We start from the raw sequence: 24,732 nt of genomic DNA, 5'->3' as shown, positions 1-24,732 counted from the left end.
TACCGGTATATGCCGCTGCTGAATTGCCGGCTTTTCATGTTTCACTGTGAGCACTGTTCCCATCGATTTGGTCAACCACCTCCCCCAATACATTCTGCATTATTGTTAGTTGTTTTCCTTCATGTAGAATTAACATACAAGGATAGAAAGGGTTTATTTTCATTCCGATATTTGTGTCCCATTGACTTGCATTGGTTTCCGGTATCGGAATTGGCGATATCCGATACTTTTTGGGTATCGGCCCGATCCAATCCGATCCGATATTTCCTGATATCGGAAGGTATCGCTCAACACTACTCAACACTAATCACCAGTGATCAGCAGCATATCACCTTATTTAAAGAGGAATGTGCTACCCAAAGTACACAAACGGTATGGAGACAAATGATTGTACTGACAGTTCCTATATGCAAAAAAGTGCTGTCTGCAAATAGAAGCGTAATGAGCACCGATTGACATGATGTGTTAAACAGCCCTCCATATTGACAGATTCTTTGTACATGTAGCAGGACTCTTAGATACAGTGAACTTTTCAGTTATTTTGTACCGTTTTATGTTACAACATATCACTTTTTGGAGATGACACATTTTGAGGATAGGAAGCTTTCACATTTAGCTGCTTCATTTTTTTGAAAAAAGGATTTTACTTCTTTTTTTATACAGTATGGGTCTGAATATGAAAATGTGTTCAAACATTTGTCTCTTCCTTTTCTTTCTGTTCCTTTATTTATATATATATATATATATATATATATATATATATATTACATACATAGTGACATGTTTCCTTATTAAGTTCTTCAAGACCAGGTTATTTTAAATTTTTTTATTTTTTCTATCCTTTTTTCCAAGAACCATACCTTTTTTCTGTCCACATAGCCGTATTAGGGCTTGATTTTTAAAGGACGACTTGTATTTTTGATTGACACTATTTGTTTTATCATATAATGCACTAGAAAGTGGGAAAACATCCAAAAGGTTGTTGAAACTGCAAAAGAGTACAATTCCACAATAGTTTTTTGCTTTTTAATATACCATATTAATGATAAGGTAAAACTGACTTGAAAATATGATTCTCCAGGTCAGTATGACTACGCAAATACCTAACATGTATAGTTTTTTATTTAAGTGGTGAATAAAATTCAGATTTTTTTTTTGCTTTTGTCGTCACTTTTCGAGATCCGTAAAGTTTTAAATTTTTGGGATATGGGGCTGTGTGAGGACTTATTTTTCGCACCCTGAGCTGACATTTTTACTGATACCCTTTTGTGGTAGACACGATGCTTTGATCGCCTCTTATTGCACTTTATTGCAATGTTGCGGCCGTCAAAAAAGCATAATTCTGAAATTTAGATTTTTTTTTCTCATTACTCAGTTTACCAATCAGATTAATTTATTTTATATTTTGATAGATTGCAGTTTTAAGAATGCTGCGATGCCAAATATGTGTATTTTTTCTAGTTTTATTTTTAATGGGGCAAAAGAAGGGGTGATTTGAACTTTTGGATTTTTGTATTTTTTCATATTTTTAAAAATATTTTTTCACTTTTTATTGTATTTAATAGTTCCTTTAGGGGACTTGAATCTGTGATCATCCGATCGCTTGTATTATACTCAGCAGTGCATCAGCTAAATGCTGGCTTTCACAGGAGTATTGTAATGACAAGCCAAAGGTCTTAAGCAGACCTCCGGCTGTCATGGCAACCCATCATTGCAACCCATCATTGCCCCGTGATCACCTCATGGGCGTGCCAATGGACACGTGGAATAATGTGTCCCCTGCCAGAGTGTGTTAGCTGTCACTGTTAGAGATTGACAGCGGCATTTAACATGTTAACAGCCATGAACAGATATCCGCTCCATCCACGACTATTAGAGGCAGATGATGGCTGAATAAATCAGCCATCATCTGCTTCGAAATATCTGGGCTCGGTGATAGCTGCAGCATATTTTTAAACCTTACAGCTATTCATTAAAAAATAAAAAACCTAGGGGATGCCATATTGAAGTCCTACACAAACCTTCAGCACTATCTCAACAAACAGTGTAGCAGAGTTTGGGCACTTTATAACAGCTGTAATGAATAGGAGTTAATGGTCAGAACAGTGACCAAAAATGAATACTCTAGGAACAGTTGAAGATCCTCCCACCATTGGCTAGGAAATAGCAAAAGTGCTGCAAACAAAGCCTTATGTTTATGTGTATAAAATAGTGTTGCTATTTTACATTATGTAGGTTTCCAGTAGTACAATAGAAATGTCAACTGTAATGCCTAATGATGAGAATGAGAATACTCTGCTTATTATGTTCAAAGCAACACAGCAAATCCAAAAAGCAGGCTGTTGAAAATGTGTACTGCAGCAGCCATTGTGAGAACTGGAATACTTCCATGTTTTTAATATTCTTATTTAAATAGGTTGTCCACAACTCGAACCACCCCTTTTCAATCCTCTACATTGTTATGTCACGCGATCCTTGCAGCCAGTCAGTGGCTGCATCACTATCCCTGCCTTTGGACGAATCACATACAGTGGGTGAAAGACGTATTGAACACATCACCAAATATTGAAGTAAATATATTTCTAAAGATGCTAATGACATAAAATTCTCACCAGATGCCAGTAACAACCCATTCAATCCACACAGGCAAAGAAATCAAACCATAGATTAAGTTATGTGTAATAATGAGAAATGACACAGGGAAAAAGTACTAACACACCTACTGAAATATATTTAATACTTTGTACAAAAGCCTTTGTTGGTGACAAATGTTTCAAGACACCCCCTGTATGGAGAAACTAGGCACATGCATTGCTCAGGTTTGATTTTAGCCCATTCTTCCACACAAACACTCTTCAAATCCTGAAGGTCCCTTGGACTCCGTCTATGAACTATGAACTTTAGTTCCTTCCATAAATTTCTTTTGGATTCAGGTCAGGTGATTGGCTAGGCCATTCTGACAGGTTTATTTTCTTTCCCTGAAACATATTAAGAGTTTCCTTGGCTGTGTGTTTGGGATCATTGTCTTGCTGAAATGTCCACCCTCGTTTCATCTTCATCATCCTGATAGGTGGCAGCAGATTTTCATCAAGAATGTTTTGGTACATTTGTCTATTTATCCTTCTTTTAATCATATAAAGTTTGCCATTGCCATGTGCTGAAAAACAGTCCCACACCATGATGTTCCCGCCTCCAAATTTCACTGTTGGCAGTTTTTGAGGTGATATTCAATGCCTTACAGCCTTGAAACATTGTTTGTATTATGGCATCCAAAGAGTTAAATTTTGGTCTTATCTGAGTCCCAGCATTTCACAGGCTTGCCTAAATGCTGTTGAGTAAACTTTAACCCCTTTATGACATTGGACGTATAGGAACATCCAAGGGTGTGTCCCTGCCTTTGATGCGGGATCTGGCACTGAGCCAGCATTTTTCCCTGCACATGACAGCTGTCATGTGCCTCTAGCAGCCGTGGGTGGATCCGAGATCCACCTGCATCTGTTGACAGGCTAAATGCTTCTGTCAATTACTGACAGCAGCATTTAACACTCACTGGCCGGAAGCGCGTCACAAATCCCACCCACTGGCGCCCTTGCCACATGATCGCAGGGCACCAATGGGATGTCATGACAGCCAAGAATCTGCAGAAGACCCTTGTGCTTGTCATTGTGAATCTCCTATGAATGCCAGCCCGTGGCCACCGTTCACAGGAGATGATTTCTGCTACACATAGCAGGGCTGAAGCACTGGTATGTATAGCACAGGCGATCGGATGATTGCAGCTTCAAGTCTCCTAAGGGGACTATTAAAGCCAATAAAAAGGAAAAAAAAAGTTTTAAAAAATGTTAAATAAATAAAAAAACTCAAAAGTTCAAATCACCCTCCTTTTGCCCCATTCAAAATAGAACAAAAAAAATAGACATATTTGATATTTAGAAATGCCCGATCTATCAAAATATAAAGTAAATAAATCTAATTGGCGAATGGCGTAACGATAAAAAAAAATCAAAACCCCATAATTAATGTGTTGTCACAGGTTTATGGTGAAATGATGTTCTTTCCACTTCCAGAATATGGCCCTAACAGTGCTTACTGGAACATTCAGTAGTTTAAAAATTCTTCTGTAACCAATACCATCAGCATGTTTTGCATCAATAAGGTTGCGAAGGTCTTGAGACAGCGCACTGTTTACCCATCATGGGAGGTTTTTTGTGTACATTGTTAATGAGACACCTTTTTATAGGGCATCAGTTTAACCAGCTGATATTATTTTTCAATAAGTGACAGGATTGCTTTCTAATTACTGATAGATTTCATCTGGTGTCATGAATTTCCATGGATTTTTGCACCTCCCTTTCTTCATGTGTTCGATACTTTTTTACTTAAGTTAATTTATGGACATCTATGGTTTTATTTCTTTGCCTGCGTGATTTGGATGGGTTGTTACCGACATCTGGTGAGAATTTCATGTCATAGCACCTTAAGAAATATATTTACTTAGAAAATTGGTGACGTGTTCAATACTTATTTCACCCACTGTACATCAGGAGGAAATGGGAGAGCAGCAGCTCTTACTTCCTCTGGATATATGTGATTTGTTCAAAGGAGGTGAGAGTCAAGCAAGCACTGATTGGCAGCAGGGATTGCATATAATAATGTCACCCGATTTGGGGAGAGCCAGTGCTGACACTGCTGGAACAATGCCAGCACCAGAAGTGAGAATAGGTGTTATTATTTTACAAGGGTGAAACAGGAATTGAGAAGGGGTTGTCTGGTTAGAGGATAATCACTTTAACCACTTTCTGACGTCGGGCATAATAATACCTATATGCACCCTGGGCATATCGGACAAGATACGTAATATTACGCCCTGGCGATTGCGCCTGCACAGTGGCTGTGCGGGCGCGATCGCCGCCGAGTGTCAGCTGATTCTAACAGCTGACACACGGTACTATGTGCCAGGAGCAGAGCCGCACCGATCCCGGCACATTAACCCCAGAAATGCTGCGATCGAAGTCCATCGCAGCATTTCCGGGGCAAGCAGAGGTAGCGCTTGAAGGTTTTTGCAACTGCACTTGGGGACACTTTCAAAGTTTGCCCAATTTTTCGCACTGACTGACCTTCATTTCTTAAAGTAATGATGGCCACTCGTTTTTCTTTACTTAGCTGCTTTTTTCTTGCCATAATACAAATTCTAACAGTCTATTCAGTAGGACTATCAGCTGTGTATCCACCTGACTTCTGTACAACACAACTGATGGTCCCAACCCCATTTATAAGGCAAGAAATCCCACTTACTAAACCTGACAGGGCACACCTGTGAAGTGAAAACCATTTCCGGTGACTACCTCTTGAAGCTCATCAAGAGAATGCCAAGAGTGTGCAAAGCAGTCATCAAAGCAAAAGGTGGCTACTTTGAAGAACCTAGAATATAAGACATATTTTCAGTTGTTTCACACTTTTTTGTTAAGTATATAATTCCACATGTGTTAATTCATAGTTTTGATGCCTTCAGTGTGAATGTACAATTTACATAGTCATGAAAATGCAGAAAAATCTTTAAATGAGAAGGTGTGTCCAAACTTTTGCTCTGTACTGTATCTCTCTGATTTAAGGACGTTAAAATTCAAATTTTGAAAATTGTGAAATTTTCAAAATTTTTGCCAAATTTCCGATTTTTTCACAAATAAATGCCAGTCATATTGAATAAATTTTACCACTATCATGAAGTACAATATGTCTCAAAAAAACAATCTCAGAATCAGTGGGATCCATTGAAGCGTTTCAGAGTTATTACCTCATAAAGTGACAGTGGTCAGAATTGTAAAAATTGGCCTGGTCCTTAACATGCAAACCATCTTCGGGGATAAAGGGGTCAAACTAAAAAATATTTAGAAACACACACAAAAAAATATTTTTATTAAAGTAACAATCTAATTTAAACATCATTTTCACAGACTACAAGACTTTTGGGAAGTGTGCAAAATACCTGGAGAAAACCCATGCATATATGGGGAAAACATATAAACTTCATCCAGATGTTGTTCATGATTGGATTTGAATCTTGGACTCTGATCCTGGGCTAACCACTGAGTTGTCATGCTGCCATAGCTAACACTGGAGTAAGAGCTCCACACACGAAAAGAAAGTAAAATCTGTGATCCAATGGGTGGCACCATGAGAGTTAACTAAAAAATTCTTTAGAATTATTTTTTCTCCTGTAATTTCTTCGCTGTGCAAATTTGGAACCGTTCATGTTAATATAAACTATGGCTGGCGTTTGCTCTTTAATATTCCAGTATGTAATTTTAACTACAACTTCCCAGACTTATTTGTAAATGATTAAGAGAACTTAATAGAAACCCTGTTCTTCTGTACTGTACAATTAAATATAAATATTAATCCCAATGTGATAAAAGAGCAATTCCCTGAACTCAAATCTGTTTATGTTTTGCATGCATTAATTATATACACACAGACTGAGAAGGGAAGCGGATAAATAAACAAATGACACAGAAGTGAGGTCTTTCTGCATACAAATCATATCTTACATCTGCAAGCAAAGGCTCCATAAATCGATTTGCTCTTTCACATCACAAGACAAACAGTGATGCAAGTCAGCAGTTCCTTTGTCAAAGTCACAGAGATAGCCACTCTTTACAAATGCATCCTTACAGAGCATGGATTCAACCATTTGATGATTAGCATTATTGGCAGCTCTTCAAAGAAGATTCATCAAGCGATTTGCAATTCGACTGGCTACCATTCTTTTTTATGTTATTCCTTAAAATTGAGCTCAAATTGATTGATATTTGAATTCTGACTTAGAGGACAAAGGCGTTGAAGAGTTTTTTTTAAAATATGTAATTACTTAGAAAGGTCCTTGTACAGTTTTATACCAACATTCCCCATGGATTAGGTTTGAAAACTTTGACATGGAAATGATTTCAGGGAAACTTCTGGCTTCAGGAAGATTAAATATGAATTATTTAGGCAATACACTTAATTGTTTACACTTCAAACTTTTTCTAGATGTGAACTTGTCAGTTCAGAAAACTTTGTCACATAGAAACTTTGAGTTTTTCTTGCTTTCTGTAAAGAGAATCTTTTATGAATTACCGTAAATCTTAGTTTTATTATGATATGTAGAATGGAAATAATCAGTTAAAGTTTTATTTTCAGATATAGTAACTAGTTTCAAAACTAATCTGAGGCTGCGATATTGAAGTCATACACATCCTTCCTTTATTTTCTACATAGGCATTGTAGATCAGTAAAAGACAGCTGGTGGCCCAGAGCTTCCCTCCCTGCTCCTGCTATATGGCAAACTTTAATAATTATGCCTCCTCTGTTTTAGAGGAAAGATCATTCATTCGGTCAGCAGCATCATATATTTAAGCTGTATTCTGATACCAAAGAGTCTATTGCAGCACAGGAGAGGTGAGTTTTTCACATTTGGTAAGGGTGCATATATACAGTGCATTGTGAAAGTATTTGACCCCCTTGAACTTTTGTATCTTTTGCCACATTTCTGGCTTCAAACATAAAGATCTAAAATTCAAATTTTGGGGGGAAGAATCAACAACAAGTGGGACACAATCGTGAAGTGGAATGAAATTTATTGGATATTTTAAACTTTTTTAACAAATTAAAAACTGAAAAGTCGGGCGTGCAATATTATTCGGCCCAATTGAGTTAATACTTTGAAGCACCACCTTTTGCTGCGATTACAGCTGCAAGTCACTTGGGATATGTCTCTATCAGTTTTGCACATTGAGAGGCTGAAATTCTTGCCCATTCTTCCTTGCAAAACAGCTCGAGCTTATTGAGGTTGGATGGAGGGCGTTTGTGAACAGCAGTTTTCAGCTCTTTCCACAGATTCTCAATTGGATTCAGGTCTGGACTTTGACTTGGCCATTCTAACACCTGGATACGTTTATTTTTTAACAATTCCATTGTAGATTTTGCTTTATGTTTGGGATCATTGTCTTGTTGGAAGATAAATCTCCCTCCCAGTCTAAGGTCTTTTGCAGACTCCAACAGGTTTTCTTCCAGAATGGTCCTGTATTTGGCTCTGTCCATCTTCCCATCAATTTTAACCATCATCTCTGTCCCTGCTGAAGAAAAGCAGGCCCAAACCATGATGCTGCCACCATCATGTTTGACAGTGGGGATGGTGTTTTGAGGGTGATGAGCTGTGTTGCCTTTAAGCCAAACATATCGTTTTGCATTGTGGCCAAAAAGTTTGATTTTGGTTTCATCTGACCAGATCACCTTTCCCACATGTCTGGTGTGTCTCCCAGGTGGCTTTTGGCAAACTTCAAACAAGACTTTTTATGGATATCTTTGAGAAATGGCTTTCTTCTTGCCACTCATCCATAAAGGCCAGATTTGTGCAGTGTACGACTGATTGTTGTCCTATGGACAGACTCTCCCACCTCAGCTGTAGATCTCTGCAGTTCACCCAGAGTGATCATGGACCTTTTGGCTGCATCTCTGATCCTGGTCAGTCTTCTCCTTGTTCGAAGATGAAAGTTTAGAGGGACGGCCGGGTCTTGGTAGATTTGCAGTGGTCTGATACTCCTTCCATTTCAATATGATCGCTTACACAGTGCTCCTTGAGATGTTTAAAACTTGGGAAATCATTTTGTATCCAAATCCGGCTTTAAACTTTGTCACAACAGTATCTCGGACCTGCCTGTCCTTGGTCTTCATGATGCTCTCTGCCCTTGAAACAGAACCTTGAGACTATCACAGAGCAGTTGCATTTATACGGAGACTTGATTGCACACAGGTGGATTCTATTTTTCATTTCCAGACATTTAGGACAACATTGGATCATTCAGAGATCCTCACTGAACTTCTGGAGTGAGTTTGCTGCACTGAAAGTAAAGGGGCCGAATTATATTGCATGCTCCACTTTTCAGTTTTTAATTTGTTAAAAAAGTTTAAAATATCCAATAAATTTTGTTTCACTTCACAATTGTGTCCCACTTGTTGTTGATTCTTCCTAAAAAAATTAGAATTTTATATCTTTATGTTTGAAGCCAGAAATGTGGCAAAAGATAGAAAAGTTCAAGGGGGCCAAATACGTTCACAATGCACTGTATATATTCATATAAAGGTGCTACTCACAAAATTAGAATATCCTCAAAAATTTAATTTATTTCAGTTCTTCAATACAAAAAGTGAAACTCACATGTTATATAGAGTCATTACTAGTGATGAGCGAACGTGCTTGCCACTGCTCGGTACTCGCCCGAGCATCAAGGTGCTCGACAAGCTCGGCGACTATTTCCGGGTTGCTCGGGCGGGAACTCGGATCCCCTCCCTGCATGTTTGGCGCTCTTTAGAGAGCCAATGAGCATGCAGGGATTGCCTGCCACGCACTGTATTGCAGTAGCCATGTTGGTTGTGGCATTTCAGTGATTTGCTGGCCGCACAGCATCATCAGGTCTATATAAGACCAGGCGCCGCTATGCTCGTCACAGTCTACCTCGGAAACAGGCAGAGTAGGGAGAGGTGCTGCTGAGTCAGGGAGAGATTTGCTTGTTTATAGTTAGTATAGGTATTCCACAGCGTATCTATATATCCATCTGAACTATCAGTCCTTCTGAAGACTAATCCAGCTGGATATATTCAGTGGTGCGCTCCTCACACCCCCCCCCTGTTTCTGTGACACCCTTGCAGGTAGAGGCCCTTCTTTACACCTTCAGTGAGCATTTGAGTCCTTAGTGGTTAATAGGGTACTGTCATTTAGCCTATTATTTCCCTCAGGACCTTCATATATGGATATACCTAATACGCTGACTGCTTTCTTCTCTCGTTTACTGTCACCATTATATGAATTTTATTTGGTCCTCTGTCTCTCTGTTTGGCACATTGCACCTTAAGCCCTTTTGTATTTATTGTGATTTATTACCTGATGAATGTCTCATTACCTTTGTATAAATAAAATTGTTTGATGCCAGCATACTCATGATGTTCTCCTGTTTTACTATGTTCTGATGAGTAGGCATTGTTTCAGGCCATGGTCTAGTCACATTTGACTTGTATCTTGGCCTGGTCATTAATATATTGAGGGCCGCTGTTGGTCATATATTCAGTGGTGATAGCAGGAGATAGGCAGGCAGGGTATGGGGCAGACTACAGTACATATAGTGCAAGAGGATCCTTTGAACGTCCTGTTAGTATAGTTATTCCACAACATATATATATATATATATATATCCATCTAAACTAACAGTCCATCTGAGGACTAATCCAGTGGCATATAATCAGTGCTAGGCAGGCAGTGTATGTGGCAGACTGCAGTGCATATAGCGCAAGAGGATCCATTGAATGTCCTGTCTGCTGTTGCTGTAATAATTAGTGTTGAGCAAATTTGTTCGGCATTTCAAATTCGGGTTCGTGTTCGGGGTTCCGGCTTGTTCGCGCCAAAAAAATGTCTCCACCCATGAACATCCCTGACTTTCCATGCTGTCACGCAGGACCATCCAATCCAGGATGCACCGAAATGCGCATCGGGGTGAGCACCACACCAGCAGCAGAACCATCCAGCCCAGAGCCTGTTCAACACGTCTATGTCTCACAAACTAGGTACGAACTACCAGTATACCACACAGTGACACATATATGTGTATAGTGAGCATATAGCGTAACTTATTACGAACTATAAATGCCTTTTCTTATTAATTGATATTCAAACCTTGGATAAATTATAATTGGTCTATGGATATGTGCATATATTTACAGTTACCACCTTTTCTATACCTATACCTGGCCTTAATCTGACACTCTTTTGCAATCTGGGATTGATATTTTCCCCTCACCCATGACAGCACACCTTGAGAGAGGGATCTGCCCCACCAAGGACAGGAAACCGTCTGAAATAAAAGGGCGGTACCTCTCCCTCACTTCAGTTGGTTTCCTCTCCTTGATGGGAACCTGTCTGGAAGAAGATGTTGTCAAGCTTACCTGGGTCTGTTCCGGTGTGGAAGTGTGGGCGCCGGTCTGTGCACCGGGTTCCAGGCTCCAGAAGCACCGTCCATGGTTCCCTGGGCCGTGTCCGAGCATGCGCTGGCAGTGAGGAGGGCTCCGGCTCCCCACAGACCGCTGCGCTGTCCTCTCCCTGCCGCAGACTCCTGGCTGGCCGCATGCCTGGAGCGGCGTCTTCCGGGTGTGACGTGCCTGACGTCACAGCGCGGTGCACGCTGGGAGAGGCGAGCCCGGTGACATCGGGGGGGCGGCTCCCGGATCACCCTGTAAGCGCTTGCCGGCCGGATTTTGGAACCTCGGCCGGCGGGCATCAGGAGGGGGGAGGACATCTGAACCGGAGGAGGTTCCGGATGGGCCCTATTTTAGGTGGGGGGGTTGTCCTGGCAAACGCTGCTATGCTCGTGCTTGTGGTATAGTACCTATGGCAGGCCAGGACAGCCAGGAACAGCAGCAGCTGACCCCTCCACCTTAGCAACGCCAGCACAAGAAACAGTCAGACGCCTCTCACACAGACAGCCACTCGAGCAACCGTAGCAGCAGCCGGAGGAGTAAGGTGTCGGAAGCTTCAGGGCCATCCAGAAGGGATTCATTTTATGTTCCGCCACAGCCTCCAAATCCAGTACACTTTTATGACTTCAGGGGTGAGTGATCTTTGTGAATGTCACTTGATAGTAATGGAAAGTTATTATGTGCTTCATCCCTTAGGAGCCTAAGAAGAGTAGCGTCAAACAGAAGCACAGGGTTTGCGCCTTATGCCAAGTTCCCCTTTCCATAGATTGGCAGAAACAGCTTTGTTATTAACAAAATCATATCGGAGAGTACCCCGGATTTTACATCTAATTTGAGGTCCATAATCCGTACTGAGGTTCAAGATTCCCTAAAGGGTTTACTTAAGGGAAAAAAGAGATCCCATAATGATATCTCCTCTGACTATGATTCATCCTCCCAGTCAGAGGATTCATGCCTCAGTGATTCATCATCCTCCTCTTCATCAGACAGTGGTAGGCCCTGTTTCCCTATTGAGGGTACGGACAAGTTGGTCAGAGATGTCAGATCAACCATGGGGTTGAGGGAGGAGAAGGCAGCCAGGTCCCTGGAAGACATTATGTTCGCAGGCCTGGAGGGAAAAAAGAGATGCTCCTTTCCAGTGAATCCAGTGAATCCTAAAATTCAGACCCTTATAGACTGGGAATGGAGGAAGCCTAAGAAATCGGGAGTGTTGCCCTTATCCTCTAAAAGGAGGTACCCCTTCGAGGATAATGTCTATGGGTCTTGGGATAAAATTCCTAAAGTTGACAGGTCTGTGGCCCGATCATCCAAAAAATCGCCCCTACCCCTGGAGGATTCGGGCATTCTAAAGGATGCTCTAGATAAAAAGGTAGACTCCTTCCTACATCACACCTTGGAAGCGAGGGCAGGGGGCCTGAAACCAGCGGTAGCAAGCACTTGTGTTGCTAGGTCACTCATGGTGTGGCTTCAACAATTAGAAGACCAGTTCAAGGATAAAAAAGGTACCTAGAGATAAAAACCTCTCCTACCTACCTTTACTACAGGCAGTGTCAGCCTTCCTTGCTGACTCCTCAGCGGCTTCGGTTAAACTCTCTGCCAGGTCTGCAAACTTATCTAATGCTGCCAGACGAGCCCTGTAGCTCAAGGGTTGCCCAGGAGATCTGCAGTCAAAACATAAACTATGTTCCCTTCCTTGTGATGGCAAACTCTTGTTTGGCCAAAAACTGGATGAGCTTTTGGAGAAGGCTGGCAACAGGAAGAGAGGTTTACCAGGGTTCACGGGGGACACAAAAAGGTCCTACTTTCGGAGGAAAAGATTTAATCAGGGTCGACCTCCTGGAGAAAGGAAAAGATGGGAGCCCAGTTCTAAAAAAGACTTTGGTTATATGTTTGGGGGACCATCCTCCAGTACTAAAAAATCTTCCCAATGACGCCAGGCTAGAAGTCAGTGGAAGGCTTTCCCATTTTATCCCAGCTTGGGAAGCCATTACTTCAAATCCCTGTGTGTTGAGTATCATAAAGAATGGCCTAAAGATACGCTTCAGTCAAATCCCTCACCAAACTTTCATGATCAACCCCAGGAGGAAGTCCAGGGAGGAGCAGATAGCCCTAGAGTCGGAGGTGCTAGATTTAGTCAACAAACAGGTCCTTCACGAAGTTCCGGATTCAGAATGGGGACGGGGATTTTATTCCCCCCTATTTGTGATAAAAAAAACAAATGGGTCCTTATGGACCATTATCAACCTCAAGAGTCTAAATCAGCTCATAGAGAACCAGACTTTCAAGATGGAATCAGTGAACTCGGCAGTAAAACTCCTACACCACAATTGTTTCATGGCAGTTATCAACCTAAAAGATCCTTATTATCACGTCCCAATCCATCCAGACTACCAGAAGTACCTAAGGGTAGCCCTATTCATTCAGGGGGAATTTAGGCATTTCCAATTTACTGCTCTACCTTTTGGACTCATGATAGCGCCGAGAGTGTTTACAAACGTGATAGTGGAGGTGACGGCTTTTCTCCGAATCATCTGGTAATAGGGAAATCAGAAGGCCACTGTTCCTCTCAACTTTTAGAGGTCAGGACAGCCTTACATAAGCTAGGATGGTTGATAAATGTTCAAAAATCAAAACTATCCCCCTCAAGGACTCAAATCTTTCTGGGCTTGACCCTAAGTTCTCAACTCCAAGCCTGCTTCCTCCTGGAGGACAAGGTTTTCAAAGTAATCAGCTTGGTCTCTAGGGCCATAGAGTCTCCAGTGATGTCCCTGAGAGGAGCAATGTCCCTACTGGGCACCATGACGTCCTGTCTCCCAGTAGTCAAATAGGGCCAAGGTCATATGAGGCTTCTTCAGTGGGAGGTCCTGTCAGCGCAAAGATCCTTCAACGGACATTTAGAAAGAAGACTATCTCTTTCCCTAGAGACGGTAGACTCCCTCTCATGGTGGATAAACAGGGAAAATCTGACCTCAGGCTTTCAGTGGTCCAGACCAGACGCCCATATAATTACAACAGATGCAAGTGGCTCCGGCTGGGGGGGTCATCTAGCAGATCTCTCAGTTCAGGGGCTCTGGTTACGTCACGAAATAGGAACATCATCGAACCTAAAAGAACTTTTGGCAGTGGAAAAATCCCTGATAGGCTTCCTTCCCCACATACAGGGTCGCCATGTCCAGATCAGGTCCGACAATCGGACAACAATGGCTTATATAAATCACCAGGGAGGAACAAGATCACGCTCCCTGATGGTAGTGGCAAACATAATCCTGCAACTAGCAGAACAGCATCTCCCATCCCTCAGTGCTCTTTACATCCGGGGGGTAGAAAATTCAAAGGCAGATTTTCTCAGTCGCCACACTTTAAGACAAGGAGAGTGCACTCTAAACCCGATAGTCTTAGAGCAGATTATCCAACTATGGGGGTCACCGGACATAGATTTGTTTGCCACCAGGGAAAATAGAAAGGTGGAGAGATTCTGTTCACTAGATCCGACAGAGAATCCCTAGGCTGTAGACACTCTCCAGATACCCTGGAAGTTCAGGAGGACCTATGCTTTTCCACCGATAGTAATGATCCCGGCAGTTGTGAGGAAAATTCGGGAGGAGGGGGCAAGGATAATTCTTATAGCCACCTTTTGGCCAAAAAGACCCTGGTTCTCCCTGCTTCATCTAATGTTGGATCTCTGATCCCTGGGTCCTGCCGGACAGCCGGACCTTCTCATCCAGGGGCCGATGTTTCATGCACAAGCCAAAGGTTTCCATCTGTCGGCTTGGAATTTGATAGGATGTTAATGAGTAATAGGGGGTTTTCACCGGGCCTAGTTTCCACCCTATTGGGTAGTAGGAAGCCCATAACAACTAAGTTTTATAGCAGAATCTGTGGAAAATTCCTGGATTTCATAGACTCCCCGTTGTCAGATAAACCTCCAATTAAAGATGTCCTAGAGTTTTTACAGAAGTGACGAGACTTGGGGTTAGCTACTGGAACGCTTAAAGTTCAGGTGTCCGCTCTAGGGGCGCTCTATAATTGCAACCTGGCAAGGAACAGGTGGGTCTCTAGATTCATTAAATCCTGTTCCAGACCTAAACCAGTTTGGGCTCTCAGAGTTCCTCCCTGGGACCTGAATTTGGTCTTAAATGCACTCTCTGGCGACCCATTTGAACCCCTGCAGGTTATCTCTCCAAAGTTCCTCACCCTCAAAACCATTCTCCTAGTGGCCCTAACATCGGCCCGTAGGGTGAGTGACCTGCAGGCCCTTTCTGTTGATCCCCCGTACACCCAAATTCATGATGAAAGGGTTGTCTTATGTACAGATCCAGCATACATTCCGAAAGTAGTTTCCAGATTCCACTGTAATCAAGAGATTGTGCTTACCTCATTCTGCAGTATCCCAAAAAACCCCGGGGAGGTTAGATTCCACAATCTGGATGTTAGGAGGGCTTTGTTACAGTACATAGACATGACTAGTCAGTGGAGGAAGGACCACTCCTTGTTTCTGGCCTTTCAGGGGACTACCAAAGTTCACGGGGTGTCAAAGGGAACTATTTCTAGGTGGCTTAGGGAGGCCATTTGTCTAGCTTACATATCTACAGGAGTTCCGGTGCTGGACGGTATTAAAGCTCATTCCACCAGAGCTGTAGTGACCTCCTGGGCGGAGTGAGCAGACGTCTCAATTGACCAGATATGTAAAGCTGCTACTTGGTCTGCACCATCCACCGTCTACAAGCACTATAGGTTGGATCTATCCTCCTCTGACCTCACCTTTGGGAGAAGGGTACCTCAGGCAGTGGTCCCTCCCTAGGGTGCTCATATTCTCCAAAATTCTCTCAAGGTGTGCTGTCATGGGTGAGGGGAAAACACCAAGGTTACTTACCAATAGCCATTTTTTCTTGAACCCATGTCAGCACCCATAGTTTCCCCCCCCCTGTCTTTTTCTCACACCCTGGTCTGCACTTTATGTTTGGGGTGATTATATATATTGTAGGTGTTGGTTATGTGTCTAACCTTTTCTAATGCTCTGTAATCAACTGAAGCGAGAGAGAGGTACCGCCCTTTTATTTCAGACGGTTTCCTGTTCTTGGTGGGGCGGATCCCTCTCTCAAGGAGTGCTGTCATGGGTTCAGGAAAAACCGGCTACCGGTAAGTAACCTTGTTGTTTTGCCATTGCATTGGCTTGGATGTATTATTGGCATTTATATTGCATCTATAACCATAGCTGAGTTGCCGTTATTGAGTTTTGGTGTCCTCTCAGCACTTTATGTTTATAATAATATTTATTTTTAACTTTTATCTTTAATATTGCATTATCATGTGAGCGTGCTCTTTTTTCTGCCACCATGTACCCTATTTGTTACAATAAAGGTCTTTTAATTGAACACATTTGACCTCCTTTTCAGATTTATCTATTGGGTGTTGTTTGTTTCCGATTGCTCTATCCAATTCAGCTAGCAGATATACATTTTCACTATGTGGGTGATTCCTGCCATTCCTACCATTAAGACTATATATAAGTTCAAATGTATATCATTTGCTCATCCTCTGCAATTTTTTTTTAACACTAGGTCTCTGTGTAGAATAATATTAGTAAATTACAGGCCTGCTATTTAAAACCGTGGTTCTCTGTCAGACATATCACCTATAACAATGTTCCAAAATCAGCCATATCTGCCTTCCATTTCGTTGCAGTGTGTTGGTCAAGCTGTTCACACTTGGCCTCTGTGTAGAATAATATTAGTAAATTACAGGCCTGCTATTTTAAACCGTGGTTCTCTGTCAGACATATAACCTATAACAGTGTTCCAAAATCAGCCATTTCTTCCATTTTCATTTTGTTGCAGTGTTTCGGTCAAGCTATTCACACTAGGTCTCTGTGTAGAATAATATTAGTAAATTACAGGCCTGCTATTTAAAACCGTGGTTCTCTGTCAGACATATCACCTATAACAGTGTTCCAAAATCAGCCATTTCTGCCTTGCATTTCGTTGCAGTATTTCGGTCAGCTATTCACACTAGGTCTCTGTGTAGAATAATATTAGCAAATTATAGGCCTGCTATTTAAAATCGTGGTTCTCTGTCAGACGTATCACATATAACCACGTTCCAAAATCAGCCATTTCTAGTGAACGTGCAAAATATTGTCCTCCATTTAAAATGGTCAAAGTGCGTGGTAAGGGACGAGGAAGTGGACGTGATGGTGATGGTACATGCAGAGGCCGAGGACGTGGCCGTGGACAAGCTGAAATTGTGCCACAACAAACACCCACATCTTGTCGCTCGATCTTCCTTTCCCAATTACTAGGGAATCACAGTACACCACTATTGAACCCAGAGCAGTGTCAAAAGGTTGTTGGTTGGATAGCAGATAATGCTTCCAGTCACTTTGCCACCACCACTGCCACCCTGTCTACCACACAGTGAAGTCTCAGTTACCGTGAGTCTGGACCTCATATTCCTCACCCTGTTCCTCCTTCCTCCCAACATGCCGAGTGCCCGAGGACTACTGATCCCACACTTGGACACTCAGAAGAGCTGTTCACTTTTCCATTTGTAGATTCGGGCCTCTCGCCCGGCCAGCTTCAAGTGAGTCAAGAGGAGTATGCGTGTAGCGATGCCCAAATATTGGAGCAGCCACGGTCACACAAAGTGATCCTCGTAACGCCAACACGACGGAAGTTGCCAGTACAACTGTTAGGTCTTCTCGAGTCTGGTTGTTTTTTAAAGACTCTGCAGATAACCCCAAAAAGGCTATTTGCACCACCTGCCAGGCCAGCAACAGCAGGGGTAGCAAAACTAGCAGCCTGACGACCACCAGCATGATCAAGCACATGGCAGCAAAGCACCCGACTAAGTGGGCCGAACCCCAGGGTCCAGAAACAGTGTCTGCGGGTGACACCACTGCTTCTTCCGCTGTTGTGCATGCACGCCAATCCCCTGTCCATGGCACATGCCCGTCCAGCACCTGTCGTTGCACACTCTCAACTAGCATCATCAGCAAGCACGTCCACATCCTTGTCTCAGCGCATCGTTCAGCTGTCCCTACCCCAGTCCTTGGAACGCAAGCGCAAATATGCAGCCAACGCCGCACAGACCACACTACTAAATTCACACATTTCGCTTCTGCTTGCGCTCGAAATGTTGCCTTTTAGGCTTGTGGAGACAGAAGCTTTCCACAACCTCATGGCGGCAGCCGTCCCTCGATACTCGGTCCCCAGCCGCCAATATTTCTCCTGGTGTGCCATCCCCACTTTACACGAACACGTGTCCCACAAGATTAGCCATGCCTCCAACAATGTAGTTACTGGGAAAGTTCAAATAACCACTGACACGTGGACAAGTGCTTGTGGGCAGGGACGGTACATCTCGCTGATGGCACACTGTGTTAATATAGTGGAAGCCGGGACCCAGTCGGACCTTGGGATGGAACACGTCCTCCTGACACCGAGGATTGTGGGCCCTGGGTCAATCAGGGATGCCCCCACATTCTATAGCTCCTGCACCTCCTCCTCCTCTTCAGCCTCCATCTCCGAAATGACCACATCAGATGCAAGCTGGAAGCACTGCAGCACTGCCTCGGCCAAGCGGCAACAGGCTGTGCTGAAGCTAATATGCATAGGTGAAAAACTTCACAACACTGAAGAGTTGTTGACAGCTCTAAAAGAGCAGTCAGATAAGTAGCTGACACCCCTGACCCTACAGCCAGGCATGGTCGTGTGTGACAATGGTCGGAACCTGGTGGCAGCTCTGAGGCGAGGCGAGCTCACACACGTACCATGCCTGACCCATGTGCTTAACCTCGTGGTTCAGCAGTTTCTCAAAACCTACCCAGATCTGCCAGATTTGCTTGTCAAAGTATGCCGTCTGTATGCCAATTTTAGAAAGTCAGCTACAGCTTCCACAACCCTTGCCGTGCTTCAGCAGCATTTGCAGCTTCCAGCTCACCGACTGATCTGCGATGTCCCCACGCATTGGAACTCTACATTGCAGATGTTGGGAAGGATTTGTGAGCAAAAGAGGGCAGTTTTTTACTACCAGCATCAACAAGGCCGTCGGTATTCAGATCAGACTCCACACATAAGACTTCAGCAGTGGACATGGATGTCAGACATATGTACCATCCTCCAAACTTTGAGGAATCTACTAAGATGGTGAGCAGCGATGATGCTATAATTAGCGTCACCATCCCACTTCTCTGTTTTCTGAAACACTCTCTGTTGACAATTAAAGAGGATACATTTCAGGCCGAGCACAATGAGATGGAGCAAGGAACCATACAGGGTGATGCCACACAGCCCAGCCTCATCTCATCACAACGTGGATTGGGTGACAATGAGGAAGAGGAGAAGGAGGAAAAACAGGAGCTAGTTTCCGGCACTATAGATGGTACTACCTGCACAACTGTCATACCGTCTGTTCAGCGTGGATGTCCTGAGGACAGGAAGGAGAAGGAGGATGAGGAGGAGAGCATGGTCAGTTGTCCTCTTGGTGAGTACACCGAAGTCTTGCCTGTTAGCAGTCTGGCACACATGGCTGAGTTTATGTTACGCTGCCTTTCCTGTGACCTTCGCGTTGTCCAAATTTTGGGTGACAGTCATTACTGGTAATGGATTTCCAACAGCCGGTCTTGATATGCAACAAGAGACCATCCAATTTGAAAGATAGGTTGGTGAGGGCCGACATTGGCAGTTTTCAGACGAGAATACGTCAAATGACGTTGGCGACACCTAGCATGGGCAATTTTCCATGTCTGGGGTGCCGCCAATGTTCCAATATTACACGGGGCGGCTTCTTCACCCATCCTTTGTCAGGCAAGACATTCCCCATCAATGGACATTTCACATGTGAATCCTCTTTTGTTGTATATCTAATCAAATGCCCGTGCAGTCTTGGATATGTTGGAGAGACCACCCAGCATATCCGAGACCGCATTAGCAAACACAAATCAACCATCCGTTGTAAATACAATCTGTTACCCATCCCTAACCATTTTTCTACACATCATCATTCGATTGCACAGCTCCGTTTTCAGGTCATAGACCATGTTCCACCCAGTAGGAGGGGTGGCAATAGGATACAGAGACTCAAAGATAGAGAAGCCTTTTGGATTTTCATTCTGAAAACATTAGAACCCCATGGTCTCAATAGAGAGTATGAGATCCATATCTGAAACAATTTTTCCCATTTTCCCTTCCACCCCACGCCTTGTCTGCATGTAGCAAATTCTTACGCATAATTTTTTCAACAATCCTCTCACGTTTTTTACATTTTTCATATAAGGGAACTATCTACACAAACTGTATATGTCTTTAGAAATTACCTTACTATATGTTTTTGACACTGTACCTATGTTATCATCTTTTTCAGACTCTTCATGTATAGACAAGATGTATCCTTCTTATGTCAGCAATGGTGATATGGTACCTGCACTATATCACTTCCAGATTCATTGTAACATATCGTTCAGATGTCTGAATATCACAGAGGACTTGTCTCCTTTCCTCTTTCCATGTCCTTCTTTCTTTTTTTTTACCTCCCCTTTTCTCCTCCTCCCCCCTTTTTTTCCCCTTTTTTCCCCATTCATTTCTAGTCTTTTCTGTATAAATATTAACATGTACATACTATGCTTTCATATAAATTAGATCTTTGTACACTAGCACCATCTCTAAACTCGCAGTGGAACGCAGAGTTTGCGCTCCATTGCTAGATGCAGTCCGGAAATACACATCCTGCGCATGCGCAATGATGCGTTCCCCAAAACCGGAAGTTGCGTTCAACCAAACCGGATGTGACGTCCCATTATCCCGGAAACCGGAAGCCAATCGGACATTATAGCGCTATTTAGCCCTGACAGTTCTACACAGCATTCTACAGTCATGGGCAGCAGAAGCCACTTGAAGCACACAGGTATGTGTTATACACACAATAGCACTCTCATTCTATCTATCCATGCATTACATGAGAACCTTATGGTCTAGGATTCACTTTGATTTTGCAGACTAACAAGTACCCTTACCATGTAACCCTGAGTGGCAGCACCTTGAACACCTGCCCTATTTGATACACCTTAATCCTTTGTTCACAGGTTGGTACACCCCCCCCATATACTATATTTCACACTAGATAAATATTTCATAGTGATACTCTTTTTGTCCACAACTAAAAATAGCATTCATTGCCGGGACACTCTACATTAAATTTGAGGACTCTCCATCCACAACGTACAGGAATCTACCACTTTAGGTATTTTCATTTTTTTATTTTTTCCTCATTTCTTCCTTTCTGGGCCTACTCTCTCTATCTCATGTCCCATCGTGGACACATGGTCACATGTACACTACTTCCTGATATACCTCATAGCATATAGATCTGTATTGACAATTTATCTTGTGTGATATGCACTTTTTTTCTTTTTTCCTTTTCTTCGTCATCATGAGTCATCGATACATTGATTATAATAATATATACTATTGTATCATTTTCCATATATGATTACATTGGTTTATTTGGTATTAATATTATACCTGTTTGTGCTTGTTTCTATGATCTTGTACCAAGTTGATCTGAAGCCCCTGATGAAAACCCCGGCGGGGTTGAAACATTGGGCAACCATTTATTGGAGAATCAAGTAAAAGATCTATTTTGAATTTGAACTATTGACTCTTTACATCTATTTAAGAGTGCCGGAACTTTATTGTATACTGCATACTACGTTGTGTTCCTGGCACCTACTTTTTTTAGTCGAGCCTGGTCTCTACATATTATTGAAGTCATTACTGGTTGGTGACACTTCTAGACCCACGCTACAAGAAGAACTTTATGTCTCTTATTCCCCCACAGGACAGGCCTAATAAAATGGTGCAGTACGAGAAGGCCCTTGTTGCGGAATTATTTAAAAACTTCCCATCTGAAAATGCTGGCGGCAGAGGTCACAGTTCGTTGGACAACTAAGGAGTACAGGTGAGAGAGAAACAAATGCAATCCAGCAGAGGCAGGGGAACACTGTCAAAGTTCTGGGACAGTTTTCTCAGACCCTCCCATCGCACAGGCCCTGAGGCGCGGGGTAGTCTCCCAAGGAGGGAAAACTTTTGGAAGATGATGAGGGAGTACCTTACCGACCATACCAATATCCTCCGTGCCTTATAATTATTGGTATACAAGCTGGACACGTGGCATGAACTGGCTCTCTAGGCTTTGGAGGTCCAGGCCTGCCCTGCCCCTAGCGTTTTGTCAGAGCGGGGTTTATTGCCGCCGGTGGAATTATAATCACTAGGTGCATCCGCCTGTCAACTGAAAATGCTGACAGGGTGACTCTTATAAAAATGAACAAGGGCTGGATTGGGCCAGACTTTTCAACACCACCGAATAATAGCTGCGTAACATAAACTCAAATACAGTGGGTTTTTTTGAGCGGTATAATTCTATTCCCATGCACCTCTGTCTCCACACCCAGATATGGATATATGCTTCCTGATTTTGTCTATATTCTCTTGTCCTCTTCCTTCTCCTCATCCTCATCCTCCACATCCTCCTTCATATAACCACCATATCTACCATATTACCATATCTACATCTCTTGCAAGGGGCATTGGATTGCCGCCAAATTTTTGGCCGCCGTTGCATTCACTGCATAGGCAAACAGTATGGGAAACCCATTTCCTAATAATGGGAATATTGTTCTCAGGATGCCCTCTGACCTCTATGTCTCTTGCAAGGGACACTGGAGTTCCTCCACATTTTTGGCAGCTGTTGCATTCAATCCATCGGTAAACAGTATGGAAGACCCACTCCTTTTTAATGGAAACATGTCATACTTATTACAGTAGTCCAGCTCCATGTGTCTTTAAATTATTAGTGGGGTTTTTCCTAAATCTTGTCAGCCATTGGACTCACTGCATACCCTATAACTGGATAACAGACCCTTGTCTTTCTAATGAGAACATGTCATTACTGTGGCCTAACTCTATGTGTCTTTAAATGTTAGTGGGGTTTTTCCTAATTTTTGGCAGCAGTTGGACTCAGTGAAAACCCTATAACTGGATAGCAGACCCTCTCCTTTCTAATGGGAATATGTCATTACTGTGGCCCAGCTCTATGTGTCTTTAAATTGTTAGTGGGGATTTTCCTAAATTTTGGCAGCAGTTGGACTCACTGCATACACTATAACTGGATAGCAGACCCTCTCCTTTCTAATGCGAACATGCCGTTACTGTGGCCCAGCTCTACGTGTCTTTGAATTGTTAGTGGAGTTTTTCCTAAATTTTTGCAGCCCTTGCAGTCACAGCATGGGCATTACCACTATAGGAGACCCACTCCTTTATAATGGGAACATTTTTTTTACTAAGACCCTCCGCTATGTCTCTTTAAAGGGGTATTGGGTTGTGTCCAAATTTTTAGCAGCCCTTGCAGTCACTGCATACGCAATAAAAGTATAGGAGACCCACTCTTTAGTAATGGGAACAACCAAGCATAGCCGACTGCTCGCCCTTTAAGAATAGTAAGGTTGTAAAAATTGTTTGTGACTTTCACAATCCCTCCTTCATGAATGAAACAGGATGTGTCTGATGATGTTTCAGACACCACATGGCCAAAGAGATAAGGTTGTAAAATGTTAAAATGACATTTCCCAGTGAATGCATTTGTCAAGGTTGAAAGCAACTGCAAAAGTGCAAAAACGCATCAAAAACGCTATGTGTGAATTTAGCCCAAGGTGTGGAGGAGCATTTTTGTTTTTGGTTATTTATTTTGCCTTATATATAAGTCATTACCCTGAAAAGGATGTTACTTAACATATTTCCCAGGAAAATACATTTTGGTTTAGTTTTTGTATGTTTTATTGTGAGTCCATAAAAGTGACGTAATACCTCTGACAACATTGTTCTCAGCAGTGACTTGGGAGTCAAAATGCTTCCAGGGGTCTTGCCCACGCTTTTCCCATCGATTTTGGCAATTTTTAGGCCATCTGCAGACTGTGATGCGGGGGGGGGGGGGGGCGCCGGAAAAATGCTTGAGTTTCCCATAGACTTACATTGGGCTCGTTACTCGGACCGAGCACTCGAGCATTCCAATTAGCTCAACCCGAACAATGAGTTCCCGAACATTTTAGTGCTCGCTCATCACTAGTCATTACAAAAAGATTAATCTATTTCATGTGTTTATTTCTTTTAATGTTGATGATTATGACTTACAGCCAATGAAAACACAAAAGTCATTATCTCAGTAAATTAGAATACTTTATAACAACGGCTTGAAATTTTTTTTTAAAATCCAAAAAGTTAAAATGCTGAAATGCATGTTCAGTAAATGCACTCAGTACTTGGTCGGGGCTTCTTTTGCATCAATTACTGCATCAATGCAGTGCGGTATGGAGGCGATCAGCCTGTGGCACTGCTGAGGTGTTATCGAAGCCCAGGTTGCTTTGACAGCAGCCTTCAGGTATTTTTTGTTAATTATTCAAATTTACTGAGATAATGACTTTTGTGTTTTCATTGACTGTAATCCATAATCATCAACATTAACAGAAATACACACTTGAAATAGATAACTCTGTAATGACTCTATATAATATGAGTTACACTTTTTGTATTGAAGAACTGAAATAAATTACATCCTTAATGACATTCTAATTTTGTGCGAAGCACCTGTATATACAGTGAAGGAAATAATTATTTGATCCCTTGCCGTTTTTGTAAGTTTGCCCACTGACAAAGACATGAACAGTCTATAATTTTAAGG

Source organism: Phyllobates terribilis, unplaced genomic scaffold (assembly GCF_046119375.1).
Source record: "Phyllobates terribilis strain yellow unplaced genomic scaffold, ASM4611937v1 Scaffold_2__4_contigs__length_985480577, whole genome shotgun sequence".
Classification (NCBI taxonomy): Eukaryota; Metazoa; Chordata; class Amphibia; order Anura; family Dendrobatidae; genus Phyllobates; species Phyllobates terribilis.
This window is presented reverse-complemented; position numbering follows the sequence as displayed.